This window comes from Acipenser ruthenus, chromosome 23 (genome assembly GCF_902713425.1).
Source record: "Acipenser ruthenus chromosome 23, fAciRut3.2 maternal haplotype, whole genome shotgun sequence".
NCBI lineage: Eukaryota > Metazoa > Chordata > Actinopteri > Acipenseriformes > Acipenseridae > Acipenser > Acipenser ruthenus.
In genome coordinates this window covers 9,839,207-9,859,042 of record NC_081211.1, presented here as the reverse complement: position 1 = coordinate 9,859,042, position 19,836 = coordinate 9,839,207, and the positions used below count along the sequence as shown (strand labels likewise).

The window sequence follows — 19,836 nt, the reverse complement described above, 5'->3', positions numbered from 1 at the left end:
TCAATTGACCTAATTAATATGGGAGGGTATATCACAAAATTTCTGCCTCTGTTCCCATTTTGCCTTGCGTGGCGACTTATATCGTTCAGCTTTCTAAACTGGGTTTACAAGAAGTTTGTAGGATGTGTTGAAGAACCGCAAGGAAAGGAAACAAAACAAAAACGCAGACATAGCGTTACACAAACACCAAAACACCAACGTTGCATGAGACAGCGCTGTGCACTAGCCTGGTATTATTTGATAAACATTTTTTGACTGCATATAATATACGTATTATACACTTACAGTACATATATAATATATACAAGGTTTCCTGCAGAAGGGTAGCAATTCTGATCCTTATGGTAGTGACAAACAGAGCCCAAATCCAGCACTTTAGGTTAATGATATAAAAAATATCCAGTCCCAATGTTTAGTAGAGTGTTCTTATAATAATAATAATAATAATAATAATAATAATAATAATAATAATAATAATAAATAGCTGAATGTGAATTCCACAGGGAGGGTGCAAGGCTCTCTCCAGTATAATGTTGTTGTATTTGTTGTTATTGTAGAGCCAGTATACTGGTAGCCCATACAAGTGCAACCATTTCCCCAGTAGAGCCACAGAGACATTTTTGTAGCTTTTGTTCTGTAAGTCTTGCACCAAGCTGACATTAAGCTCCATATTTGACTTTTTGAACAAATTCATGTTTTGTTCTTGTGAAACACATCTTGCCCTCTGAATGAAGTTTCAGAGATTGTACTTCCATGCACGGTCACTCAAGCCGGGTGCTGAGGTCAGTAGCCCGCAGCAATAATATAGGAGACCGCTGGCATGAATACACAGCTAGCCTAAATTAATATGCATTTTGGGGTGCAAACGTGACTTTTTTTGTTCTTGGTAGGTTCCCATGACAGACGCTACTCAGGACAGTGTAACATGAATTGCCTCTTCTCTTAGTGCTAAGGGACTGACAAGTCTAAGCTTAAAGCAATCAGCTATCCGATAACCAAGCATGGAAATAACACAAGGGTGAAGGATAAAAATCTCTTTCTGAATTGATTTATTTATTTTGCAAAAGGCTGCTTTTTTACTTTGTAGTAGCTTCAGTATAAAAAACTAAACTATAAAAAACTGTAAAGCACTATCATATGCAAATGGAAATAATTTGAAACATTCAGTAAATTGTGTCACATTAAAACAAATTCTGAAGTCAGAGGTCTCTAAACCCCACGTACTTTCAGCAGATCTCATTTGTTAATAAAAAATTGCTTGGTGCCTTTAGTTATAGAAGAAAGTTGCGTGAGGTTACATCACAAACGGGATCTTCACTGCTGGGGTACAGCTTTCGAAATTGATGACATGCAAGGTGATTTACCCACCCTGTAGCCGTCCCATGTTTTGGCTGCACACTTGCTATAGATGAGGAATGTACTTCATCACTGTGTTGTAATGTCACTCTGTATGTGTCTGCACTGTGTTGTAATGTCACTCTGTATGCGTCTGCACTGTGTTGTAATGTCACTCTTTATGCGTCTGCACTGTGTTGTAATGTCACTGTATGTGTCTGCACTGTGTTGTAATGTCACTGTATGTGTCTGCACTGTGTTGTAATGTCACTGTATGTGTCTGCACTGTGTTGTAATGTCACTCTGTATGTGTCTGCACTGTGTTGTAATGTCACTCTGTATGTGTCTGCACTGTGTTGTAATGTCACTGTATGTGTCTGCACTGTGTTGTAATGTCACTCTTTATGTGTCTGCACTGTGTTGTAATGTCACTGTATGTGTCTGCACTGTGTTGTAATGTCACTCTGTATGTGTCTGAACTGTGTTGTAATGTCACTCTGTATGTGTCTGCACTGTGTTGTAATGTCACTCTGTATGTGTCTGCACTGTGTTGTAATGTCACTGTATGCGTCTGCACTGTGTTGTAATGTCACTCTGTATGTGTCTGCACTGTGTTGTAATGTCACTGTATGTGTCTGCACTGTGTTGTAATGTCACTCTGTATGTGTCTGCACTGTGTTGTAATGTCACTCTGTATGTGTCTGCACTGTGTTGTAATGTCACTCTTTATGTGTCTGCACTGTGTTGTAATGTCACTGTATGTGTCTGCACTGTGTTGTAATGTCACTCTGTATGTGTCTGCACTGTGTTGTAATGTCACTCTGTATGTGTCTGCACTGTGTTGTAATGTCACTGTATGCGTCTGCACTGTGTTGTAATGTCACTGTATGTGTCTGCACTGTGTTGTAATGTCACTGTATGTGTCTGCACTGTGTTGTAATGTCACTCTGTATGTGTCTGCACTGTGTTGTAATGTCACTCTGTATGTGTCTGCACTGTGTTGTAATGTCACTCTTTATGTGTCTGCACTGTGTTGTAATGTCACTGTATGTGTCTGCACTGTGTTGTAATGTCACTCTGTATGTGTCTGCACTGTGTTGTAATGTCACTCTGTATGTGTCTGCACTGTGTTGTAATGTCACTGTATGCGTCTGCACTGTGTTGTAATGTCACTGTATGTGTCTGCACTGTGTTGTAATGTCACTGTATGTGTCTGCACTGTGTTGTAATGTCACTCTGTATGTGTCTGCACTGTGTTGTAATGTCACTCTGTATGTGTCTGCACTGTGTTGTAATGTCACTGTATGTGTCTGCACTGTGTTGTAATGTCACTCTGTATGTGTCTGCACTGTGTTGTAATGTCACTCTGTATGTGTCTGCACTGTGTTGTAATGTCACTCTTTATGTGTCTGCACTGTGTTGTAATGTCACTGTATGTGTCTGCACTGTGTTGTAATGTCACTCTGTATGTGTCTGCACTGTGTTGTAATGTCACTCTGTATGCGTCTGCACTGTGTTGTAATGTCACTGTATGCGTCTGCACTGTGTTGTAATGTCACTGTATGTGTCTGCACTGTGTTGTAATGTCACTGTATGTGTCTGCACTGTGTTGTAATGTCACTCTGTATGTGTCTGCACTGTGTTGTAATGTCACTCTGTATGTGTCTGCACTGTGTTGTAATGTCACTCTGTATGTGTCTGCACTGTGTTGTAATGTCACTGTATGTGTCTGCACTGTGTTGTAATGTCACTGTATGTGTCTGCACTGTGTTGTAATGTCACTCTGTATGTGTCTGCACTGTGTTGTAATGTCACTCTGTATGTGTCTGCACTGTGTTGTAATGTCACTCTTTATGTGTCTGCACTGTGTTGTAATGTTACTGTATGCGTCTGCACTGTGTTGTAATGTCACTGTATGTGTCTGCACTGTGTTGTAATGTCACTGTATGTGTCTGCACTGTGTTGTAATGTCACTGTATGTGTCTGCACTGTGTTGTAATGTCACTCTGTATGTGTCTGCACTGTGTTGTAATGTCACTCTGTATGCGTCTGCACTGTGCTGTAATGTCACTGTATATGTCTGCACTGTGTTGTAATGTCACTGTATGTGTCTGCACTGTGTTGTAATGTCACTCTGTATGTGTCTGCACTGTGTTGTAATGTCAATGTATGTGTCTGTACTGTGTTGTAATGTCACTCTGTATGTGTGTGCACTGTGTTGTAATGTCACTGTATGCGTCTGCACTGTGTTGTAATGTCGCTGTATGTGTCTGCACTGTGTTGTAATGTCAATGTATGTGTCTGTACTGTGTTGTAATGTCACTCTGTATGTGTCTGCACTGTGTTGTAATGTCACTCTGTATGTGTCTGCACTGTGTTGTAATGTCACTCTGTATGTGTCTGCACTGTGTTGTAATGTCACTCTGTATGTGTCTGCACTGTGTTGTAATGTCACTCTTTATGTGTCTGCACTGTGTTGTAATGTCACTCTGTATGTGTCTGCACTGTGCTGTAATGTCACTGTATGTGTCTGCACTGTGCTGTAATGTCACTCTGTATGTGTCTGCACTGTGCTGTAATGTCACTCTGTATGCGTCTGCACTGTGTTGTATAAGCGAGTAGCAGGGCCCCTGTATGCGTCTGCACTGTGTTGTAATGGCGTTCTTGAGTTGTCATTTGTGTATCATCAAGGACTGCAGAGAGAAACTCAAATTAAAATCACAAAAACGAAAGGATCCGCTCACGATAAAAGCATTCCTTCGCTTACACCAGGCACAGTATCTGCTCCATTGAGATCAGCTGATTCAAGCTGTGAAACACTTTGGAATGATGATCAGTTCTGGTCTGTCTTGACATTTTTCTTTTTTGAATGATAGAGTGCTTTGGGAGTTCACATGTCCGGATTTAGCATCTGCTGAACACAGACATTAGCATACCAGCACTCCTAATGAGGTGATGCTAATAGAGTCGTATTCACAAGCTGAAGGGAATGGAATAGAAACTCCACGGGCTGGTTTTAAACAGTCTTCACTTACTAGGGATGTTCTCAGTCATTCAGGAAGGGTCTTGGTGTAATAGAGCACAGTGAAAGCATGGTAAAGTGTAATACAGCACAGTGAAAGCATGGTAAAGCATAGCTTAGCATGGTAAAGGCCAGAGGGGTACATGTATAACATAATACAAAATATGGAAAACCGTGTGTAACCATGAGTAAAACATGTTCAAACTGCAGAATTACTGTGCATATTCACCATGGGAAACTTTTATAAGGGTTCAACATTAATGAAAAATGAAAGAAACTTAAAGCCCCATCGCAGGACGACTCTCAAAAAAAAGGTTGAGAGCTCTTTACATTGCATGTAGAATATGCCATCCCTCCAGACACTTCCTACAAGACATGCCTGTTTACAATAATAACACTTTTTCTAGTTCTGTGTAACTGATTTCTAAATAATGTATTTGCATGTGTTTGTTTTTCATCCGGTTTGAGTGGGTTCATTGGGTTTGCAAGCTGCTCTCTGGAGACCCTGCTGTGTGAAGCAGACCCTGGTGTCTCAGCTGCTGTATGTGCAGCGCTCTCTCGGTTTGGTGGGACAAATGCAAAATGACTTCAGTGCAGAGAGTCCAGTATGAGCCTGGACAGGATCCCGAGAGATTTAAATACTGCACACTTTACAAACTCAACACTGATCCTCAGCTGTGAGAGGCTTTCATTGCAACGTGTTTTCTGTCAAGCAGGGGAAGGGCTCAGGGTAGAAGATCCCAAAGGAACATTTAACCCCTTCTCTGCTGAGGCCTTGTGATGCTCTGTGCTACAAGAGTCAGCTGTTTTACCATATCTTCCCTTTCAGATACCCCATGCAAACTATATCTTTTTTGTCTCACACTGAAGTTTTCATTGGTGCCAAGTTTTTGTGGATTCTTTGTCATGTGAGCACAAAATACAGCTATTATTATAAACAAAATGCTACTTTTTCATAAAATGTATTTTAGCAACACATTTAGTCCCTAAAATCCTAATGTTTGAGGTAAGATTTTAGAAACTTTTAAGCTGCTGGATTTGCCTATGTCTGTGTGTGCATTTTTTCATTGGTTTTGGGGGTTTTACGTGCGCTAGAGCAGTGGTGCGCAAACTTTTTATATGACGCCCCCTTTTCTTTGCGTACATTTTGTTGCGCCCCCCTACTCTACAAGTCCTAGAGTGATCGTCAACGGCCCTCTTGAAAGGTAAGAACTGAAGTCATAGTCGTGCCCCCTTACTGGCTTTGCGCACCACTGCTCCAGACTGACACAAGGCCACTTTGACTTCTCCACTTCGTATTATGCAGCCTATGGTGATATATCACCCTCCCTAATTTCATGTGCCCAGTACGCCAACAAAGAATGAGATACACTGGCACAGGCAAGTATACATTTTTTGAATCTGCACAAAATAAGGATTTCACTGTGTAACAATTTTTTTATTTTTTTTTTTGTTCCTGGGTAGTAAGTGTTATTTCCTAATTGCTTATACCTCAAAAGTATAGAAAATGGCTATTATTCCCCACAAAATTGTGACCAGGACAGTGATATTTTGAAATTTACCTATTTTCCAGAACATTCCAGATAGATTCAGTGCTGAGTAAACTTGGAGTAACTTCTAGAACTTTCTAGAACTTTCCAGTAATATAAATAGTAGTATAAATACAGGGGCCTTAAGCCCACCAGTTCAGTTTAGTTCCAGCTGCCTAAGTGGATACATATCTGCATTTTTCTGAGATGGCATCAAGGTCATAGGAGACTTCAAAATGGTGGCATTCCTGATGGGTCTCCAAGGCGGTTTTACCAAGTTTCCCTGCTATCTTTGCCTTTGGGACAGCAGGGACACCAAGGCGCACTACACAGGCGGGACTGGCCACAGCGGACTGAGTTCTCTGTGGGGAGGAACTACGTCAAGTGGGAGCCACTGGCGGACCCCCGGAAGGTGCTGATGCCACCACTGCACATCAAATTGGGCCTTATGAAACAATTTGTCAGAGCTCTAGATAAGGAGTCGGCAGCCTTCAAGTACCTTCAAGACTTCTTCCCTAAGCTGTCTGAGGCAAAGGTCAAAGCCGGTGTCTTCGTCGGACCACAGAAAGAAGATCCTGGAGTGCAATGAATTCTCCAAGAAGCTCACTAATAAGGAGAAAGCGGCTTGGAACAGCTTTGTCGCAGTGGTTCGGGGCTTCCTGGGCAATCACAAGGCCGAAAACTATGTGGAGCTGGTTGAGACTCTGGTGAAGAACTACGGCACAATGGGCTGTAGGATGTCCCTCAAAGTCCATATCCTTGATGCTCATCTTGATAAATTCAAGGAGAACATGGGAGCGTACTCGGAGGAGCAAAGCGAGCGCTTCCACCAGGATATACTGGACTTTGAACGCCGCTACCAAGGACAGTATAACGAGAACATGATGGGAGACTACATTTGGGGGCTGATTCGTGAAAGTGATTTACAGTATAATCGTAAATCTCGAAAAACTACTCGCTTCTAAATCTTTTGTAGTCATTTTTGTATTACTTTAGTATAAATACATGTTCATTTGGATTCATATGTTTTTTTCTGACTTTATGTGAACGAAAAGACACAAATTCGCCCGTTTTCTCATTGGAAATAGGTAAATTTCAAAATATCACTGTCCTGGTCACAAAAGCAAAGTTTGTGGGGAATAATAGCCATTTTCTATACTTTTGAGGCATAAGCAATTAGGAAATAACACTTACTACCCAGGAACAAAAATCGTGTTACATAGTGTTTTTGAAATGGATAACATAACATCTCCCTTCAATGGTTTGTTACCCATAATCCTTCAGGAGCCAGAGGTAATGTTGTTACATGACATAAAAACAAGTAATTTTTACTGCTTTTGGTTACATTCCCTCAAGTACTGGTACAGCATGTGTCATGGTGGTTTGTTCTGGGCTTTATTTAGTCCTTCCAGGACTCATTTACTGTGTGTTACCTTTCAAAACACTCCTCCAGAGAGAGGCCTGGCTGAGAGGGGCAGCATGGACAGCAGTATACCTTTCAAAACACTCCTCCAGAGAGAGGCCTGGCTTAGAGGGGCAGCATGGACAGCAGTATACCTTTCAAAACACTCCTCCAGAGAGAGGCCTGGCTTAGAGGGGCAGCATGGACAGCAGTATACCTTTCAAAACACTCCTCCAGAGAGAGGCCTGGCTTAGAGGGGCAGCGTGGACAACAGTATACCTTTCAAAACACTCCTCCAGAGAGAGGCCTGGCTGAGAGGGGCAGCGTGGACAGCAGTATACCTTTCAAAACACTCCTCCAGAGAGAGGCCTGGCTGAGAGGGGCAGCATGGACAGCAGTATACCTTTCAAAACACTCCTCCAGACAGAGGCCTGGCTCAGAGGGGCAGCGTGGACAGCAGTATGTGGTATTTCTTGTGTGCCAAAAACAAGGCTGGAGACCACAGAACTCTGAAAATCCAGAAATGTGAGATGATTCTCTGGCTCTGTACTTAGGTACACTACAAAGGCGTTGTGCAAAGAAATCTGGACCATGTACATGGCAAGCTTCTTATACCATGGCATGGTTTTCCTGCAGCTTTGTATGGCTCCAGCATCTGCTCTGACCAATCCATGCCTCCCATGCATTTATTGTAGTCCAGGACACACTTTGGCTTGTTTGTGTGTGTGTGTGTCCTGACCTCGCACAGGAACTGCTACAGTAGCCTCATCGTTTATGGTGGTGAGGAGGTACACATCTTTTTTGTCTATGTATTTAACTGCCAGCAGTTCCTCACAGCGCTAGACTCGCCACGCCTTGTTGGCTACGTGGAAATCCCTTCCTGTTGTGTCCTATTGCACCACAAGCCATTGTATCGGATGTGTGCCCTAAACAGAGGGATCCCTGTGTAGAAGTTACCTACATATGCGTGCTAACCAGGATTTAGGATGGGAAAAACAAGACCCCACACCTTCCCTGTGTTCACTCTGAACCGACGAGTGTACCCAGTGGAACCCTCACAGAGTATGTACAGCTTCATCCCATAAAAGGCACGCTTCATGGGAATGCACTGCTAAAGGGGAATCCTCCCTGTACAGGGGGAGTGTGGGTGAGGCACTGATGCACACGGAGATGATTATACCAACAATGGTATTGTTATTTCTGTGTTGTGTTTGTGCTTTTGCCACAGTCCTTTCAGCACATGCAAATGCCAGTTAAATCAATAGCAAAGTGAGAAAATTAAATGATGAAAGTAAAAAGGAAAACAAAACACTGTAAACCAAACTACAAAACTAATAGTGCTTTACACAGGGCCTCGCTGCCTCCGCTGCTCTGCGAGGTGTGATTTGTGAATGACGCTCCCCTATTCCTCACTACGGACTGTGGGGTTTCCCAGATCCCCTCTGAGCTAACGTGCACACCACCCCAGTACGTGCATGTAACAAAAGTTAATTCAGTGGCTGTCTTCTACAGCCTCCTCCACTGCCTTCCAATTCCGCCTGTTGCTGTTTCTTTATTTGTTCTCCTTCTGTATATTTGTATCCTGTCAGGGCTAAACGAGGAATAGGAGAACGTCACTCTGATGGGATCGACGGTCCCCCTCCAAGACCCGCCCCCCCCAACCAATCAAGGAGGTCAGAGCGGACACACCCCTGCTCAACCTCCTTGTGTCATCACCATGACTAGCAGGCAGGTCAAACAGGGCTCCCGATGCCCCCCTGCAGGATCACGCGTGCGCCTGATAGCCAGCACAGATCTCCCCTCTCACACTCCCCTTGAACAGCAGGAGCGACTCAACCACACATATATTTTTTTCCAGGTGTATATATCTCTTCAAATGTATGGTGCAGATGGTCTAGAAGTGGTCGTAATTTGTAGAGCCCGTCAAACTGAGGATGGTCCCTCGGAAGAGCCATAGCAAAGGAAATTGGAATCTGTTCCGCTCATTGTGGAGGGGAAAATTGGGGCAGCATGGATTGTGTTGGGGGACCAATATAAATCCACTCTAGGTTTATCCCCTACTCCCATTAGAAGAGATAAGCCCCAGAACTTTATTTCAATAGTATTTGTGGGGACCCACTTGCATACCCTAGAATGTGGCCCAAGGTTGTGCCCATGCTGTGCCAGATATTGCTGAGGATACAATTTGGTTTGGGTTACCAAATATTCAAAAAATGAATCAGTGATAAACAACAGGTAAAAGTGAATTGGGGTAAACCCAGCTGGGTTCACAGTGCTACCAGGTGTGCCAGAAAAAGGGGGTATTTGAGGCTGGATGATGTTAGGGGGGGGGGGGGGTCCAGTGGTAGAATGGTTAAAATCTAATGGCTGAAATTTCTCCCCAAAAGAACCTCCACTGCGCAGTACAAATAAATGTATTACACAAATGCAATAATAAAATGAGATCCTATACAATTATGTGTGTTGTGAGGGGAGAGGAGATAATTCAGTAAAAAACACATTGTATATAAAGTCGTTCTTTAAACACTCAACAGAGTGAAATTCTAATAAATTCAATGACAAACATTTCTACTAGAAGACGCCACACTTTCTAAGCGCTGACTACGTTTGTTTGCCTTCTTACTGTTGCAGCTAAAGATTATTTGTTGATGAAGCTAAAGATAAGTGCACATTGTGCACATTGCAAAAATTGTCTAGACACAATTGATGTCAGATTTAGAAAAATCTGATATATATTTTTTTTCCTCCCTGATTCGCCTAACAGCAAACCAATGTGCCTAATATGTAAGCAGATGGTGGCACTTGTAAAAAGTTCATATTTAAAAAGGCACTATGAAACTAAACACAGAAGAACAGATACAAGATAACGCCACAGCAGACAAGTTACTGGCGTGGCACGGCACTAATTAGAGGTCTATGACAAATCAGGAAAAAGCAAGAGGCTTCATTGCAAGCAGCAGTATGGCTAAAAAAATGACTCCTTTCTCTCACTCAGACATGAGGAAAGAGTGCATGATGGGAAGTGCTTCAGTGTTATTCCAAGAAAGGAAACGTTTCAGAGGATTCTGCAGTCTAGCAATTCAACTGCTTGGCTATGTGAAGTGCTGGCCGATAATGTATTTGAAAATCTAAAACTGGATATTGAAAAGGCTGAATGGGTTTCAATTGCTCTGGACGATTCTGGCAACACTGGTGACGTTGCTCATGTCGCAATGTTAGTTTCTTCAATGGCACAGTTTGAGGAGGAATTGCATCCTCTCTTCCCAATGACAAACCGCACTTGCAGTGAAGCTCTGTACTACACGGTTTCTTCCTATTTGGAATCCCATGGCATTGCTGTGAAGAAAATCATTTCACTGTGTACGGAGGGTGCGGCAGACCTCTGTCATTTCAACACTTTGAAGACAGTTATCACGCAGTCTTTCAGGGAAGAACACAACATTTCAATGGTATTTTCTTTCTGCTGTTTCTAGTAAGCTTACTACAGAATTCAGAGAGCAGTTTCAAGAATTTAGCGCAACAAAAAACATTTCTTGTTGAACCGAGAGGATGGTGGTATAAGATAGAGGAGGAGTTCAGATGGAGCTGTGTGACCTGCGTTAAGAGAAGCTTCGTGGATGCAGTGCTTGCCCTGGCATGTTTTGGGTTGAGTGCATTGACCCTGAGAAACGTCCAATCTTGAGGCGACTGACTTTGACAACATGTACTATTGGATCGACATACTCCTGTGAGGCCTGCTCCTCTAAAATGAACATGATCAAATATAAACACGCAGCCGGACAGGTAATGAGCATCTGCAGCAGTCTCTTCCCATTACTACCACAGCCTACACCCGAATACAAGAGTGGCACTGGAACAGAACCAGGATTCTGCAGACCTGGACTTCAAAAGAGTGGCACTGGAACAGAACCAGGATTCTGCAGACCTGGACTTCAAAAGAGTGGCACTGGAACAGAACCGGTGCAGACCTGGACTTCAAAAGAGTGGCACTGGAAAAGAACCAGGAGTCTGCAGTCTTGTTTTTAGTCTGGCTGGTTTTTCTATGATTTAGTGTAACAGTAATCCTGAGACTCTGCAGTCCTGTTTTTATCGACATTCTCTGTGTGAATGAGAGGGGGGACAGAACAATGTTTACCTTCTGAGACGCTGCTGTGAGAGTAATGAACACAGAACGTCAATACAGGATATAATTAACTGACTGTAAATCAAACCCTCTGAGCTGCAGCCTGAGAGAGAAGGGAAGAGAGCGCAGCAGGCAGCAAAAGTGTAATCACTGATAGCATCTGATGCATTGCACACCAGTGCATGTGACAGTTTAAAAGTGTAATCACTGACAGTATCTGATGCATTGCACACCACTGCGTGTGACAGTTTACATAGAAGGCTTAAACACTTCAGGCTAAATTCTCAAAACTATTTACTCCAATTCGTCATTAGCGCATTTTTTTAAGAAAGGAGAAACACACCCAATAATGCTACCAAACCAGATATAAACAGCTAACACATTTAATTCAGGGGCTTGAATGAAGTAAGCAGTCATTTCTTGTTCATTTTAAATGTTTAATTAGTGTTTATTCTATTAATTTAAACATTTCTGTGATGTCACCCTTTAATCTTTTAATTGATTAATTCTACAAATCTCAATTCTATGAATTTGCCAGGGCTTGCTAAATTCTCCTACATCCGTCTAATTGAAGTCACACTAAGATATTGAGAAAGACTTCTCATCCACACGTTTCATAATGAATTCATTATGTTTTTCAGTATTAGCACTATTGAGTGTTTAACAGCTATGGAGGAGCCAGTGAGAAGCGGGTAAAACTGAAATTATTATTATTATTATTATTATTATTATTATTATTATTATTATTATTATTAATTAGCAGACTGCAAAGCCGTGCACCCTCACAGAACCTGATAATGAAGCAATGGACTGCAAGGCCATGCACCCTCATTGCTATGAATCATCTGGACAGCTCAATGTCACTTCCTGCTCTGATGAAGAGGTCTCGGGCAGGGTTAAGCCAATGGGAGTGTGGGTTTCAAGGGCATTGTCTGAATAAACCCTCTGCTCTGATACTGGTCTGGGCCGTCTTAACCACTGCTCTTAAGAGCCAGGAGCAGTTCTATACAGTCGGTTGCATCCTCAGCCACAAGGTTCAGAATCCTTAAGGGCGGTGCTTCAGTGCTTCACACTGCCTGCCACACCTGCAAAGCACCCAGTCCAGCCAAAGCTCCATTATAAACCATTAGAAATGCTTATAAACCACATGTTTGGCCAATCAGGTTCTGAGTAAGGAGGAAAACTCTATATATCATAATGTATGTTACAATACAGGACCAGATCTGTATAATGTATGCGCTATCAAATATTGAAACTAAGTTTGGAATATGGAAAATGAAAATGCACCCAGTAAGCACTGCACAGCACAATGACCAAACAAGAGTTGTGAGCAGTGAAAACAGGCAGTGTTCATTACTCTGCATCATGGCTCTTCAAATGGGGGCCCACAAGGGACAACCAAGTGGTCAGAAAAAATATATAAAAATGAACTAAAATAAATATGGAAAAAAACAGTAACATCGTACATCAATTTGTCATTAAGACGTGTGTCTTACTTTTGTATCTGCAAAGCAGCACGCGCAACACACCAGCCCTTTCCAGTCACTAGCCACTCGGCACGACTCACGCAAGCCAGTTCATTTGAGTTCCCCTTTGCAGACGACACAAAAATGGAGGAGTGGCAAACACCGCTGCAGCAGCAAAGGTCATTCAAAATGATCTAGACAGCATTCAGAACTGGGCAGACACATGGCAAATGACATTTAACAGAAAAAAGTGTAAAGTATTGCACGCAGTCAATAAAAATGTGCATTATAAATATCATATGGGAGATACTGAAATTGAAGAAGGAATCTATGAAAAAGACCTAGGAGTTTCTGTAGACTTAGAAATGTCTTTATCTTGCTCCCGAGTGGCGCATCCAGTAAAAGCACTCGCTAGAGTGCAGGATGCGCTCTATAGCCTGGACATCGCCGGTTCGAGTCCAGGCCGACCGTGGACGGGAGCTCCAGGGGGCGGCGCTCAATTGGCCGAGCGTCGCCCGGGGGAGGGAGGGTTATGTCGGCCAGGGTGTTCTCGGCTCACCGCGCACCAGCGACCCCTGTAGTCTGGCCGGGTGCCTGCAGGCTTGCCTGTAAGCTGCCCAGAACTGCGTTGTCCTCCGACGCTGTAGCTCTGAGGCGGCTGCACGGTGAGTCTGCAGAGTGTAAAGAAGCGGGCAGCTGACGGCACACGCTTGGAGGACAGCGTGTGTTCATCTTCGCCCCTCCGAGTCAGCGCAGAGGTGGTAGCGGTGAGCTGAGCCTAAAAAATAATTGGGCATTTCAAATTGGGGAGAAAATAATAAAAACTAATTGGCAACGACTAAATTATAAAAAAATAAAAAAATCTTCATCTAGACAATGTGGAGAAGCTATAAAAAAAGACCAACAGGATACTCGGATATATTGTGAGAAGTGTTGAATTTAAATCAAGGGAAGTAATGTTAAAACTTTACAATGCATTAGAAAGACCTCATCAAGAATACTGTGTTCAGTTCTGGTCACCTTGTTACAAAAAGGATATTGCTGCTCTAGAAAGAGTGCAAAGAAGAGGGACCAGAATTATCCCAGGTTTAAAAGGCATGTCGTATGCTGACAGGCTAAAAGAACTGAATCTATTCAGTCTTGAACAAAGAAGACTACGCAGTGATCTGATTCAAGCATTCAAAATTCTAAAAGGTATAGACAATGTCGACCCAGGGGACTTTTTCAACCTGAAAAAAGAAACAAGGGGTCACAAATGGAGATTAGATAAAGGGGCATTCAGAACAGAAAATAGGAGGCACTTTTTTACACAGAGAATTGTGAGGGTCTGGAACCAACTCCCCAGTAATGTTGTTGAAGCTGATACCCTGGGATCCCTCAAGAAGCTGCTTGATGAGATTCTGGGATTAATAAGCTACTAACAACCAAACGAGCAAGATGGCCTCCTCTCGTTTGTAACCTTTCTTATGTTCTTATGTACCCTTATAATTGTTCAGTTTTCCCCCATGCTTTTCCCTTAGTTATACTAGACATGTATCTTCCTTCACCATGGTTTGCCATGTTTTTTAATGTGCTTTAGCATACCTCTCTGGGCTTTACAGTGCTTAAGGCAGAGATTGGTCTGTTTGAGATTGGTCTGTTCAGTATTTACTCAGTAAGGATCCTGAAATGCGGGCTCAGTGCATTACTCTACAATACGAAATGCTAGCCGTCAAGGTCAAGCTACTCTCTCCAATCAATAATGGATTGAAGCCAAAACAAGTCTTGCGGTTGAAGTTCATATAAGCACTTTCTAGTGTTACTGAAAATCACACAAGAAATCACAGCAAAACAAACAGCACGGCTGTGTGAAGAGGAGTGTGCTTCTGGTTCATCAGGGAGGTTTTCTCATAAACAGCACGGCTGTGTGAAGAGGAGTGTGCTTCTGGTTCATCAGGGTGGTTTTCTCATAAACAGCACGGCTGTGTGAAGAGGAGTGTGCTTCTGGTTCATCAGGGTGGTTTTCTCATAAACAGCACAGCACATTCATTTTCTTCAGCTAAATTCTGGTAAAACTGAAGTCATGCTTTTAGGCTCTCATCTTGGTCTTAAGAAACCACATCCATGACTGTATCCTATATGAATGAGGTAACTCTGTAATATTACTAAGATGAGGTCAGACTACATTACTGTAATGCACGAATTATTGGACTTTTCTTCTGATACAGACTGATACGAATTGCAGTAGATACAAAAAGTTGCCAATGTTGTCATCTCTTTTTGTATGGCTACAAGTTCACCCAAGGATGGATTTTAAGATTCTACTCCTAAACATACAAGCTAGGAGAGGTCAAGCCCTTCTCTTCAGCTCTGACCTTTTAACACCTTACCAGCACCATCGCTCTCCTCGCTCCTCAAATCAGGGTCTGCACCCAGAACCCAGAGCTCAGAGTAGTACACAGAAGACACAGACACACACAGGAGGCACAGTCCTACACAGGAGACAGACACACACAGGAGACACGGCTCTACACAGTCCAGTGCACAGCCAGAGAGACGGGAGCTGCTGCTGTCTCCAGAGCCAGAGAGACGGGAGTTGCTGCTGTGTGCAGAGCCAGAGAGACGGGAGTTGCTGCTGTCTCCAGAGCCAGAGAGACAGGGGCTGCTGCTGTGTGCAGAGCCAGAGAGACAGGGGATGCTGCTGTGTGCAGAGCCAGAAGGAAGCACCGCTGTCGCCAGTCAGTAATGTTGGATGGTGTCTTATCTATTGCAAAGTACTGTTTAATGTCCTTAACGGAAAGCTTGTGAGATTTTTTTTATTAATTATTTACCTTAAGTTTGTTTACTAAAACAAATTATTTATTTCAGTATTTAATTTGCATTTCATCAAAGCGTATCTTAATGAAACAGTTGACATCATGCATCAAAACAGTCAATATTGTTTTTATAAGACAAAATAAAAAACTATACATACATCATTTATGCGGCAAAATGTTCATGCATTATTTAACATATGTTTTTAGCGAAATGTAATTTTCGCATTGTCCCTAATTATAACATAACAGGACACAATTTTCTATGTTAGGGGACAGTGGCTATGGCCTGTGACCCTGGGTGACGACACCGTTGAGCAATGCAGAAACCGAAGCTCCAGTTCTCTACTCCATGCCCATGTAGCAATGCAAAGTGTCATTGAGAGGACGTTCGGCATCCTGGAGGGTCGGTTTCACTGCCTAGACCTCGCCTCTGGGCTGTAAGTGTGGCCGCTATTGAGACCCTCAGGGGTTTCGAACTCGTGGTATACTAACGAGAGCTTTAGTAGCAAGTGATTTTCAAACAAAATGTGTTAAATCATGATGAGGTCGTTAATGATCGCATTTCTCGTTAAAATTGTCGCAGGTCACCTACATCACTTCCTGTTTCAAAGACTAAATAAGGGGAACTCGTTAATCAAAATGCATGTTAACAAGATGAAGAACAATTAATGGAAGCATAATTCTCTGTTATGGAAACTACTAGCGTACAGTGAGACAGCTCTCTGAGCTGCGAGCAGCAGCCAAATGTAAATGAAATAAAAAATAATGGGAATCTCTATTGTGTGTATAATTTGTAAATTTCATTTAAAAGTGTGCATTGTGTCATGCAGAATATACATTTATTTAGATAACTTCACATACACAATGCTGAGTTACCATGATCTGGGCAGGGCAGCAGTGTGGAGTAGTGGTTAGGGCTCTGGACTCTTGACCGGAGGGTTGTGGGTTCAATCCCCAGTGGGGGACACTGCTGTTGTACTCTTGAGCAAGGTACTTTACCTAGATTGCTCCAGTAAAAACCCAACTGTATAAATGGGTAATTGTATGTAAAATAATGTGATATAATGTATAATATGATATCTTGTAACAATTGTAAGTCGCCCTGGATAAGGGCGTCTGCTAAGAAATACATAATAATAATAATAATCTGGCGTTTGGGTAAAAATCGGAAGACACGGATTAAAAAAAGAAATAAAACCTTTTTTTATGTATTTTTTGGAAGCATATTGGCTGGAATTTATTTTCTTATGTTGACTCTACTTTTGTCTGTATTTTAGTGTGTACGATTGTAGGCTATAAAGATACGTCTGAAGTGTCATGTGTGTTTGTAGCTGTTAATATTATTATTATTATTATTATTATTATTTGTTTATTTAGCAGACGCCTTTATCCAAGGCGACTTACAGAGACTAGGGTGTGTGAACTATGCATCAGCTGCAGAGTCACTTACAACTACGTCTCACCCGAAAGACGGAGCACAAGGAGGTTAAGTGACTTGCTCAGCATCACACAATGAGTCAGTGGCTGAGGTGGGATTTGAACCGGGGACCTCCTGGTTACAAGCCCTTTTCTTTAACCACTGGACCACACAGCCTTATACATGTATACCATGTATGTAACACTTCATTATACATTTATTAAGCCTTTAAACTCCCTACCCAATACACAATTAGTTTATATTGTTCGGTGAATTCCTCTAATCATGTTGAATGCATTTTCTCTGGTACTGTTTGCTCGCCTCTGTGATAAATAAACTCAGCATGAATAGAAGTAGCCACCAAACACTTCCACTCCTATAAGAAGATGTTATAATATGTGCATGCAGACGTGTGCAGGTGAGAGGGTACACTGTACATGCAGTGTGGGGGGAGTCTGACAACATTACAAAAACATTCAGGCAGAATCCATGTCAGTGATCTCTATCACATTAGGTATTCCATTCATGTCCGTGGCGATATCTTTTGAAAGCAAGCCCCATATTGCACATTTTAACTATTAGATTAAATTTTTACAGATTACTTAACACAACTGCTATTAGGACCATGCTGCATGATGTGTTTATTATCAATAGCGTTATCATTAAACTGTACCAAATCACGTTTTTATTTACAACAAAGGGAAAACATGTTTTTGCTGACTTTATAACAACAGTATAGGTTACCTTCACTGTAAATAAAAAAACGTGATTTGGTATAATTTAATGATAACGCTATTCATAATAAATGACTGCTCATGATTATAGCAGCAGTTTTTAAGTATTCTGTAAAAATTTCGTCTAATAGTTTAAAAGTTCAATGTGGGGCTGTCAGGGGGCTGCACAGACATTACTGTATATACAGTATAAACCAATGGAATACTGTGTGTGTGTGTGTTTAATAGAGAATACATGCATGTCTCCAGTCATATGTGGTTTTTCCCAATCATGTCATTTCTAGCCAAAATTGTAGATATTTACTACCATAGCCTTATCTTTACGCCTATTGATTCACCCCACTGCCACTGTACTTTATGCATCCATACATCCCTTCCTGTGATGTCATCAGGCAGTGTGTTCCAGGCTTAAGGTTACAAATTGTTCAGACAAGTGATATATAAAAGTCTAAAATATTTTCATAACTACAAATATTGAATTATCTAGGTAGTCTCTGTATCGTCGGGGTCACAGCCGCGGTCTGTTACATTTCTGTTTCAAGGTGAGTTATAGTCTTTCGTTAATTAAAACCCTCCTTTTCCAAATGCAAATGAACTCCTGATAAATTATGACAATTAACACGGATTTGCTTTTAAATTCCCACGCAAACAAAAGAAATAGTGTCAAGAAGCACTGCTCGTTAAGATATTAACATTATTTCATAAATCAACATAATATCAGAAATCACGTAAGCATGATTATTTAATAACGAGAGAGGCATAACGACCTCTTGAAAATGCCATAATCAATGCTACATATCGATTTGTTGATTAACACTGGAGTTTACACACTTTTGAAACTCCTGTCCTCATTATCATGATTGCAGTTCATTATTTGTGTGTGTTGTGTAATTTGCATTGCTCTTGAGCTTACACAGGAGCTTCCCTTCCACTGAAAGAAAGACGAGTGCTGTGAGCCTGGTAGGCAGGAAGCCCTGTGGCTTCAGCGAGGGAATCGGTTTAGTCTGGGATGTGATTGAGCAGGGCCAGCCAAGGATTCACTCATCACACAGTCCATGAAGCAAATTAGAGAACTCACTAAATTATACACCCTGCACCTGGCACAGAGAGAACCTGCACAGCTCAGAGGAGGCCAGGAGCTACACCACAGCACTGCTGAAACTATGAGCTACAGCACAGCACTGCTGAGAACTACAGCACAGCATTACTGAAACTATGAGCTACAGCACAGCACTGCTGAAACCTACAGCACAGCATTACTGAAACTATGAGCTACACCACAGCATTACTGAAACTATGAGCTACACCACAGCATTACTGAAACTATGAGCTACACCACAGCATTACTGAAACTATGAGCTACAGCACAGCATTACTGAAACTATGAGCTACAGCACAGCATTACTGAAACTATGTGCTACAGCACAGCACTGCTGAGAACTACAGCACAGCATTACTGAAACTATGAGCTAAAGCACTGCACTGCTGAAACTATGAGCTACAGCACAGCATTACTGAAACTATGAGCTAAAGCACTGCACTGCTGAGACCTACAGCACAGCATTACTGAAACTATGAGCTACAGCACAGCATTACTGAAACTATGTGCTACAGCACAGCACTGCTGAGAACTACAGCACAGCATTACTGAAACTATGAGCTAAAGCACTGCACTGCTGAAACTATGAGCTACAGCACAGCATTACTGAAACTATGAGCTAAAGCACTGCACTGCTGAGACCTACAGCACAGCATTACTGAAACTATGAGCTACAGCACAGCATTACTGAAACTATGAGCTAAAGCACTGCACTGCTGAAACCTACAGCACAGCATTACTGAAACTATGAGCTACAGCACAGTACTGCTGAGACCTACACCACAGCATTACTGAAACTATGCGCTACAGCACAGCATTACTGAAACTATGAGCTACACCACAGCATTACTGAAACTATGAGCTACACCACAGCATTACTGAAACTATGAGACCTACAGCACAGCATTACTGAA

At 42.1% G+C, this 19,836-nt stretch overlaps 1 protein-coding gene across 3 annotated transcripts in view; it reads right to left on the bottom strand.

Moving 5' to 3' along the window:
• LOC117413696 (transcription factor HIVEP3-like) overlaps window positions 1–19,836 on the bottom strand; it is a 140,234-nt gene that overhangs the window by 99,630 nt on the left and 20,768 nt on the right. The window lies entirely within an intron of this gene.